Source organism: Macrobrachium rosenbergii, chromosome 39, assembly GCF_040412425.1.
Source record: "Macrobrachium rosenbergii isolate ZJJX-2024 chromosome 39, ASM4041242v1, whole genome shotgun sequence".
NCBI classification, from domain to species: Eukaryota; Metazoa; Arthropoda; class Malacostraca; order Decapoda; family Palaemonidae; genus Macrobrachium; species Macrobrachium rosenbergii.
Genome location: NC_089779.1, coordinates 9753818 through 9763907, shown reverse-complemented (window position 1 = coordinate 9763907; position 10090 = coordinate 9753818). Strand labels below are relative to the sequence as shown.

At 38.1% G+C, this 10090-nt stretch overlaps 1 protein-coding gene and 1 long non-coding RNA gene across 2 annotated transcripts in view; one reads left to right on the top strand and one right to left on the bottom strand.

Moving 5' to 3' along the window:
- The window catches only part of LOC136825731 (uncharacterized), a 583078-nt gene extending 576958 nt beyond the window's left edge, over positions 1–6120 (bottom strand). Inside the window, exon 1 of the long non-coding RNA XR_010849434.1 lies at positions 5985–6120. This is a non-coding gene — a long non-coding RNA (uncharacterized lncRNA). The remainder of the gene's footprint in view (positions 1–5984) is intronic.
- Positions 6121–6489: 369 nt separating this feature from the next.
- The window catches only part of LOC136825730 (mitochondrial import inner membrane translocase subunit Tim21), a 188641-nt gene continuing 185040 nt past the window's right edge, over positions 6490–10090 (top strand). The window contains exon 1 of the mRNA XM_067082538.1: positions 6490–6756. The gene's annotated coding sequence lies outside the window, so the exon portion shown is untranslated. The remainder of the gene's footprint in view (positions 6757–10090) is intronic.

Below are 10090 nucleotides of genomic sequence, written 5' to 3'. Positions count from 1 at the left end.
ATAACAAGGTCACGTTGAGATAATCCAGGTTACGAGTCAAATGAGCACTAACTCTCAAGATAAAATCCGTTTCACATTAAACTATGTCACTGCCTAAGTGGACTAGAGGCAGCATATTTCTAAGACCTAAGCACTTGTCTGTAGACGACGTGATATGCCTTATAATAAATTTATCAGTACGGAAGTGTCCTACTAAAACGTTATGGACACGAAAAGGTAAAAATTTGATGTCATTACGAATCTGAAGGCTAATACGTTGGTTCACACACTGAATACATTGTGCTGTACTTCACAATTCACAAGTAATTGTATACTGTGTGCAACATATACACTGTATGTGTATATATGTGTGTATATATATATCACTCATTGATTTACTCCATTTAGTCACAATCATCACTAATAAAACATTCAATAATTCTGCTTCTCACTATGACAAGAAATTATTATTACAAAGCACTCCGCTGATCAACGGGCTGATCAAATACATCGTGCGCGTGTTTTTTATTGTTAAATTATATATTATTGTAATAAAAGTTTATAGTGTATGTAACTGGTTTTGCTTTCCCTTACTAAAATGTAAAAAAAAAAGTACCGTACAAAATGCGCCGAAGTTTCATCGGTGCAATCGAGTATTCTGTACAGCCGCTACAGCGTAAAATCAAGGCCACCGGAAACAGATTTTTTTCGGTGATCTCGGTATAATGCTGCATAAGCCGCGGCCCATGAAACTTTAATCATGGCCCGGTGGTGGCCTATCCTATATCGTTGCCAGAAGCACGATTAAGGCTAACTTTAACCTTAGATAAAATAAAAACTACTGAGTCTAGAGGGCTGCAATTTGGTATGTTTGATGATTAGAGGGTGGATGATCAACATACCAATTTGCAGCCTTCTAGCCTCAGTGGTTTTTACGCTCTGAGGGCGGAAAGAAGTACAGACGGACAGACAATAGTTTTCTTTGACAGAAAACTAAAAGTGAACAATGCAATTCACGCCAGATGAACGTCTACGATGCTGGATGGAGATTAACGAAAGCATGAGAGGAGAGGTATTTGAAAACTGGGAGAGCAAACGCTGTCTAATAACTAGACTGAACATTTTGGCTCTTATGACAATTACTTTAATTTGTAGCCTATTTTAGTTATTCAAACTATCATTAATTTCTATTTTTCAAAGGAGAAGCGGGAGACAGAGAAAGTGTTGACTGGAACAGAAATGCATGGTAAGCACGCAAGAAGTGCCGCAGTTTGTATAGGAGAGTGGCATATAATGAGGATGCTGAGATGGTTTGACAAGCTCCTAATTAGCCTGCTGTCACGGTATATGAAGCAGCTGAAGTTGTGGAAGTTTTCTCCTCATGTTGATCATTGAGCCAACAGTTGAATTATGAAAGTTCTCAGTTTTTATATATGCACACACATTAATATATACTGTATATATATATATATATATATATATATATATATATATATATATATATATATATATATATATATATATATATATATATATATATATATATATATATATATATATATATATATATATATACATATATATATATACATATATATATATATATACATATATATATACATATATATATACATATATATATATATACATATATATATACATATATATATATATATATATATATATATATATATATATATATATATATACATATATATATATATATATATATATATATATATATATATATATATGTATATATGTATATAGAGATGGATGTGTGTGTGTGTTCCAGGATACCTCTGGAACACAATGAGCAATTTCAGCCAAACTTGGTATACATATGACTTACTATCTAGAAAAGAATACTGTGGGGGTAAGACATCACTACACCAAAGGGCACCAAAGGGGGTGGGGTGGGAAGGGCTTCCCTGAAACAGGCTGGTTCTGCCCGTAGACTTAGTAACTAAATAAACTCTACAGGTTCATCATACCTCATTTCAGTACACATATGCCTTACTATTTGATTTGGAAATGAATACTGTGGGGTAAGACATCACTGGCACCACAGGGGGTGGGGGTGGGGGATGGGAAGGGGGTGACATAAAAATAACCAAAAACGACAGATCACTGAGGTGAATGGTGACACTCCCGCTGCCTTTTAAGTCCAAGTTCAGCCCCGATAGGAATGGGTGGTGAGAAGGGGTGAAATATAAAATGTCAAAAATGCTGGGCAATGTGACTAAAGCAACTATCTTAACAGTAGAGAGAGAGAGAGAGAGAGAGAGAGAGAGAGAGAGAGAGAGAGGAGAGAGAGAGTTTATTGGTTGTCATTCAGAGTTTTCTTGGGCAGCACCAGGTTGGTCAGCTAGTGTGTATATATATACATATATAGAATTAGAAATGAGAAAAGCAAATAAGAAACTGATGATCTGTGGGCTAAAATTATAGACTGAGGTTGAAAAATGAGGTCTTTGTAAAATTCAGTAACTGAGGGGTAAGAGGAAATAAGAACAATAAATGATGGAATGAAGATATAATTAGTTTAGTGAAGGAAAAAAATTACTTGAGATGCAGTTGCATTACCAAAGAAAAGATCATGTGGAGGCTTACAGGATTATGGACGTGATAGACAGGAAGAAAGTGAGAGAGGAAAAACAAGGCAAGTAATAAGAAAGGCGAGAAGGTCAGCAAGAGCTTTGGGGAGAATAAGAATTTGTTCTTCACTGAAGTAAATACAGACAAAGGTTAATAACAATCATGAAATATAAGATGCAAATGAAGGGTTACCGTTTGGAGTGTATGGAGCCCTAGGTTGAGGGGAAGAATACTAAAAAGCATTGCTCATTGTGGGAGATGGAAGAGAGGCAGAGATGAATGATACAAGATAGAAAAGGTTGCTGTAATGTTGAGAATGCTGGTACAAGTGGCTACTGAAGAAAAAAGCAAGGAGAGTAGCAAGGCGCATGCAAAAGACTGGGAAAAGGTTTGAAGGAAACTGCACGGTATAGGCTAGGCCTATAATGGAATCCTAAGCCTCAGTTTGTTTTTCCCAACTGAATATTGTGTTTTTGCTTGTTTGCAAGTTTTTACAACTATTTTTCCAATAAAGTATCTAATTACACCTCCAAAATACCCCCATCACCTGAAGACTAATTCAAGTTCAATCTAACCTATCAGTGTATGTTAATATATGCAACTGCCCTTAGAGTCTTATCTGCTGCTTTGCTCTCCTTTCACATTCAGCAGTTTCCTTCCTATTATGTAAGAGGTTGAAGAATGGAAAGACACCAGGAGTTGGTGGAATTAGAAGTGAGAGGCTGTGCTTGTGTGAAAAGTTTGCAAGAAATGGAATAGATATATACAGTAAACCTGGACTTAGAAACTTTTTTCACAATTAGATAGGGGGAAATCAGAGAAGAAGGAAGTCATAGAACAGGTGAAGAAATAGAGGTAGCAGTGTGTGTGCAAAAAATTGGGAAGACGCTTGAATTATTTGCAGCAACCGAGGTGAAATGTATGACAGGACTGGTAAACCAACTCTCCTTTATGGAAAAGAAGTGTGGATGTTGAAGCTGTTTGCATAGTACATTCAGTCTAGGATGACTCTAAAAGATTGAGAAATGTGGAGCCATGAAGAAATGGTAACACTTAGCATTGGGGAAAGGACAGATCACATTACTCTGAAATGGTTTGGTCATGTGGAAGGAATGGACAAAGACAGGATGGTGAAAAATGTATAATTCAGAAGTGTGAAATATATAAAAGAGAAAATGACCAAGAAAGGGTTTGACAGCTGGTGAAAAAAGGTACTGGAAAAGCAGGGCCTTAATCCCACACCAAGCAACATTGTCATTGTAGAGGGGCTTTGGGGCTAGGGACTATGGCCTGATGCTAAGGGAACGACCATTTGGCCTCCACCTGGACCCTCCCCCAGCCTTGGGCTTTGGTCATAGGCTATGCTCAACCAATTTTTGGCTTGGTTTTTTCTTAATCTTTCATTTTATCACTCTTCTTCCTTACTATCCTACCAATCCTCTTCCTTTGTTCCCCCCTATCCCTTAGGTGTGAGTGTCCATGCTGTGAGGGTGGCAGACTAACTTCAGGTTGGTCTTTAATGGCCTCCTGGATGCCATAGGTCACAGCATCCTTGTTTTTTCTTTTCTGCCCTTACTCCTTCATGCAGGGCTCTCAAGTAGTGGACTATATTTCCCTAGCATATACCCAGGCCCATATGGCGATAATGGAAATCAAACAAATTCTAAGGGGTTGGAGACTTGCCCTGCTCACAATCAGTCCCCGATTTTTTAGGCTTTTCTGACTTAGCTGGTTTCGAGACCGCGAGCCAAACTACTCCCCTAGAAACCTCCTCATCCCTATCCTCTTTTACCATGTCACCTGTCATCTCAGCACATGATGGCCCAAGCTCCCTTTCTGCCAGTTCATCTTTGGTGACTAGCCTACTCTACAGCCATATGAACCACAGCATTATACCTGGAAACAACAGACCACTACAGCACCTCTTCCTCAAAAAATCTTCTTAGGGCTTCAACTCCATCCTCTCCTGCCCAACTTAAAATGTCCTCCAGTACCTACCCACCCCTTATGGTAACCCTCTTTGGACCCCAGAAGTGGGACAAGTACTTTGTCATCCCTCCAACCACTTCTTACATGTACAATACACTCCACTTTCAAAGGTGCCTGCAGGGACAGGTAGGAATGGTGAAAATCCTAACAAGACATGACCGCTCACGTCTCGTTATGGTGAACACAGAGGCTCAGGCTCAAGTATGTCCACCCTCAAAGACTTCAGGGCAATGCCTTTCCCACCACTTCACATCCTCACCTCAACAGCTGCACTGGAATAGCGGTGATACCCTCTGAGCAGTGCCCGGCAGACAATGTCAGCCAGAGTGACTGCTCAGTGGATCTCAAAGAACTCCATGTTACATGCTACACTCTTGAGGACAAGAACAACAGGAAATATCCAAAAAATGTGTACTATGATACTTTAATTTCTTGTCATAAATAACCAATGTGTGAAAAACTAAAAACAAGTACAGTAAACAACTATTTTCAAACCACAAGCAATAAGGATGCATCCTAACCCTACCTTCCCAGACCTAAACTTCTTTACAGTGCAGGGTTCTAACCTGACCTGGGTTAGGTTATGTAAAGTTGGGGGTGGATGGTTCTTTAGCAACCTTATCAATCGTCATGCGCAGTTCCAAAGTTAGGTTTGGTGGTGGGTCATGGGATAGCTGAGGACCCAGCATCCTAGGTTAAGTTTGAGAGGTTGCAGGGTCAAAGCCATTGCCATTTCCCTCTTGATGTAAGGCCACGGGTCCCCTGGGTAAGGTAGGTATAGAGTCTAGGTCTAAATAAGGACTCGGCATCCTAAGTCAGGTTAGGTGGGGAGGTCCAAGGATGCAAAGCCCCCAGCTAGGTTAGGACGCAGCCTCCTACTATGGGTAATATGCAGGATCTTGGCCCTCGTCAGAACTTTGTGTCCTAGGTGAGGTTATATGGAGTGTCCCCTGCCAGGTAAGGACGCAGCCCCTTTGGTTAAGTTAGGTTAAAGCGATCCCTGTGGTTCCCTGAATAGTAGGCTATGCGGGTGGGGCCCACTATCTCAGTAACTAGCCTACTCATTTCCTAACAAAATGAAATTCAGCAATGTTACAAGCCCACAATTAACACAATATTACATTTCAAGCCCAAAGATTTGCAATAACAGTTTGAAGTAAATTTCACCATTGTTAGATGGAATTAAGTAATGTTGCAACACTATTCCTTATTTTAACCTACAGTGCCACAGATTAATTTCGATGGGGGTCAGGGGAGCAAAATATCAAAATATTACATAAAAAAAATATTCAACTCCAAAATATGATTAGCCAATGCTTTAAGTTACGCCGAAGGGGAACGTTTTATCTCTAAGCCCACCTAGGCTAACTTTAAGTGACTTTCAGTAGCTAGATTGGTCTTGAATATCTAAAACTCACCTTATTTTCCTGATTGGGCTAGTTCCACTTCGCAGCTAGGTTAATCAACTATAGCAATGTCTTAAAGACCCACACTGACTTTCAGCTGCCTACTAATGTAGGCCAAGCCTTTCACCCACCAAAAACAACACTATTGCAAACCACTCCTATCCGGCAAGTGGGTTTTAACTAATATTGGTTAACGATAACGATCTAATCTGTCATAATTTATGTCACAGAACAAATTTTTCAAATAATTTTTCATATTGGTCGACAAAAATTAACGAGGAATGAAGCCACTTGAATTCATCTGTCAGATGTTTACAGATACATTTCAGACTACTCAACCGAGTGCCTAAATGTCTTTCACTCGTTTTTTAATATTTTAATAATTTCAGCGTACTGTGAAAACGATATCGAGAGACATTATGTAAATTAAAATTATGATTCAGTAGTAGACGACACTATCATATTTATTAACCCCGTTTCTTAGTATTTCAAGCAAATCCCAAAAGTGACGGTGACCAACGTCTATTTTTTTCGTTAATAAATATACACGGGTGATTTTCCTCCATGGCCTAATAGTTTATGTAAATGGTTGTGTATTGACGAACTTATTTTTTCGTTAATATCCAAATTGTTAGTACTGTGTCTGCAAACAAGTGTAAATTAGTGATTGTGCATTAACGCTTTATACGTGAAATTATCTCCAAGTAGGCCTAGGATAATTATTTTTTTTGTAACAAAAAAAAGTGTCATGGCCCCTCATTCATCAATTTCCTCCATATCAAAGGTAAGAAATCCTCAGTGCTTGTTTGTATGACTGATGTAGAAATGTCAGGCCATTTGAATTTTACATACACAGCCAAAACGAGTTGGTAGAACTATCCTAAGCACTAGCTCCGCGTCGGGTATTTCCTTTTAAAATTGACTTTTCCTGTAGTATTTTGGTCCCTCAGAAGGAATTTACCGCAATTTTCTGTCGGTCGACTGTAATTAACCTCAGAACTTATTATTTTTTTGTACGCTAGCCATCCTGGAATGCTACCATGCATGCGCAGTGTTCGGCTGTAGGGGAACTTTTGGTAAATAGGTTTAGGCCTATCCTTAAAATTATCAGTACCATTAGCAGTTACTTGGTCCGTCGATTACCCAGGCCTGACTGTTGGTGTCTACATAGACTCAGCCAAGGTTTTATTTTGCTTGAATTTTGCATTATCGGGTGCTTTTGTTTCATAAGGTTTCAAAGTTATGGAAGGATTAACCTTTTAGTATGCCTAGGTATAGTTAGATAAATAGGCCTAGTGATATTTACTGTATATTGGAAAATTCTTAAGAAGGATGTTCACTTACATTTGGCTGACTAGATAAAAGGAGCCATATCTATGTATCAGCCACAGGCGTAATGAAGAGACTGGAAAATGGGTAGAAAATACAGTAGCGCCCATAAAAGGAATTGTTTGCCGCCCTCAATGACGTGAGCATTAAGCAGGAGGGAAAATGGGAAGCAGACTCTAGAGCTTGCCAGGAGGGTGAGACAGCCCTTGAATCATATTTCTATGACGAATGTGTGAAGCAGTGGCCACTTGGGTGTTACATTGCCACATGCACAAACAGACTGTGTACTTTAGTTAGTTAAGATAGTGGTCAGAATAGACCTTATTCAATTGTAAGAAAGAGGATTGGTTCCTGCACAAAAGTATAGGATTTAAACAGACCGTCTCAAGAAATTTTGCAGCAACTAAATAATAATTTGACACATATGCCTAATATGGATTTAAGACCATAACAAATCGAACTAGTCACATCTTGGGAAATCAGGATAGTGTCAAAGAATAACATAAGACAGCATAACTTAAGTTCCTTACAGCCAAGAGTAGGTGTTATTGCAATTAGGAACAGGCATTTTTAATGTCAGTAGGGTACTCTAGACAGTTACACCAAACCTTGCAACTGGCCATGACAGATTTTATCAGAATTGAGCGGTCAGTCATCTAGACAATATTCATACATGGAAAATATGATCATAAATATATTTGTGTGAGCTTTTCCCCTATTTGGGGTTCATGCAACATGTACTGTAGGTTCTGTGCACGCATTAATGATAATGATGATAAATTTGCTTGCTGGTCCTGGGATAGCTGGAATGGTGTTAAGAGAAGAACAACTTTACTAAAATAGTAAAGCCAGAGAAGGGAACTAACTGTGGTGGCTATTCAGTATTTCCATCTCTGGACAGAGGAATATGGTACCATACGTGGTCTCTTCCCTATATAGGCAGAAGGAAACTTTCCTAGCTGTTAGAAACCTTGATATTGGTACAGCAGGTAATGGAATCCAAGACAAATAGATTCTGTGCTATCATGTATAACATTAGCACAGTTAATAGTAGGCTTCACCTTTAAAAGTTAGAAAAGAGGCCACACGAGTAGAGTGATCATACTAAAAATGATGCAGATGGTGAGCTTACACCTGATAGTAATCTCCAATTAGATGGAAAAAACACATAAAGAGCTCAGGTGAATCAATGATGCCCTTCCAGGTAGTTGTGTCACCATCGTCATTGTGTTTTTATGCTAGATTTTCCCATTACGGGTTAGACACTAAATTCTTTCTGCCCTCTATCTTCTATTGCTGGTTTTTCTGCCTGAATTCCCATCTGGTTTGAGTGTTCATCTGCGCCTTATTGCAATATTTTCTTTGCCTCCTGTTTTTCAGGTAGTTTAACCAAGACTACTGAGCTAACTCATTAGGATGGCCTAGGCTATGCAGTAATTAATCTTTGGAAATGTACTGTAATACTGTATCTAACTTTTATTAACTAAAGCCAGGTCTTGGAACTCAGTCTTTTATCGAGCCTCATCATTATCATTGCTTCCCACACACGTGATGCAAAGAGCCTCAGCGAAATTCTGCCACACGTGTTTCCTGTGCTTTATCTTCTACAAATCTCCCTTCAGTCTCCAGCCTCCCTCTTCCTAGCTCTCAACCAAGTAGGTCTGGATTTCCAACTCTTATGGCACCCACAGGAATCTGATCTCCATGTCATCATTATCTCATCCATTTATATAACATCAGGAGTTGAATTTCCATATGGTATATTTTTTCAATGGTGTGACATTTGACTCCTAATATTCTTTATAAATCTTTATTTGCCAATCAACAAAATCTTTTAGATATATTTTTATTGTCATAAGATTTAGCCTCCTTCTTTCAATGCTGCCTTGCCCTTCTTAACAGATAGTTTAGTGCTCAGTTTGTCTTCTGTAATCCAATAATGAAGTCTTTAGTACAAGTAAGAGGTTTGCATATTTGTTACGTTGCAGTTTATAGGGCAAAAAGTAAAGCTTATATATACTTTTCAAATATATATTTGAATTTGGAAAAATCTTGATTATTACACATGAAAAAATATGTCAATGTAGAGTAACAGCACATGCAAACAATATCACATGTCATATAGATTTATGAAATATTTACAATATACTGTACTATAACAAACACAAATCCTGTTTTTTGAGTTTTCATTGAAATAAACACATGACTGGGTTCATGAAGAACATTATTAGAATTCTCCCTTATAACTCCTACACGGATGTTAAATTTTCTAGTCTCGGTCCTCGTAGTCGTATCTTCAACAAATCAGTAAAGAATTAACTATTTACAATATTAAAAAGGTCTTGCTCCCCTTGTATCTATTGAAGAAAAAATACAGCATATTTATTTACAAAATTGGCTGGAGAAGAGAATATATGAAAAACTAAGCCAGCTAGTAAGTGCACAGAGTATGTAGTGAAGTCGATTTCATATGCTAAATATAACAATAATGAATATAACATTAATGAATTTAACAGTAACACCAATTATTTACATTATCAAAACCTATTTGTCAACAATGGTTATGCCTTGCCAACTGCATGTTCATGTATTTTGCCAAAATCAGTCGATGACAGACTATAGGCTTCTGGAAAGGTGAATCACTATATTACTATACAAGAGTTTTTTCATCTGGAAATCATGCTTGTCCTTGGCTTCTTAAAGAGGAAACACGTGGAATATATATCTTGCCTAAAGTAGTGAAGAGGTGTAGTAATTCTTACTTCCTCTTATGTTCTCAAAAATTGAAA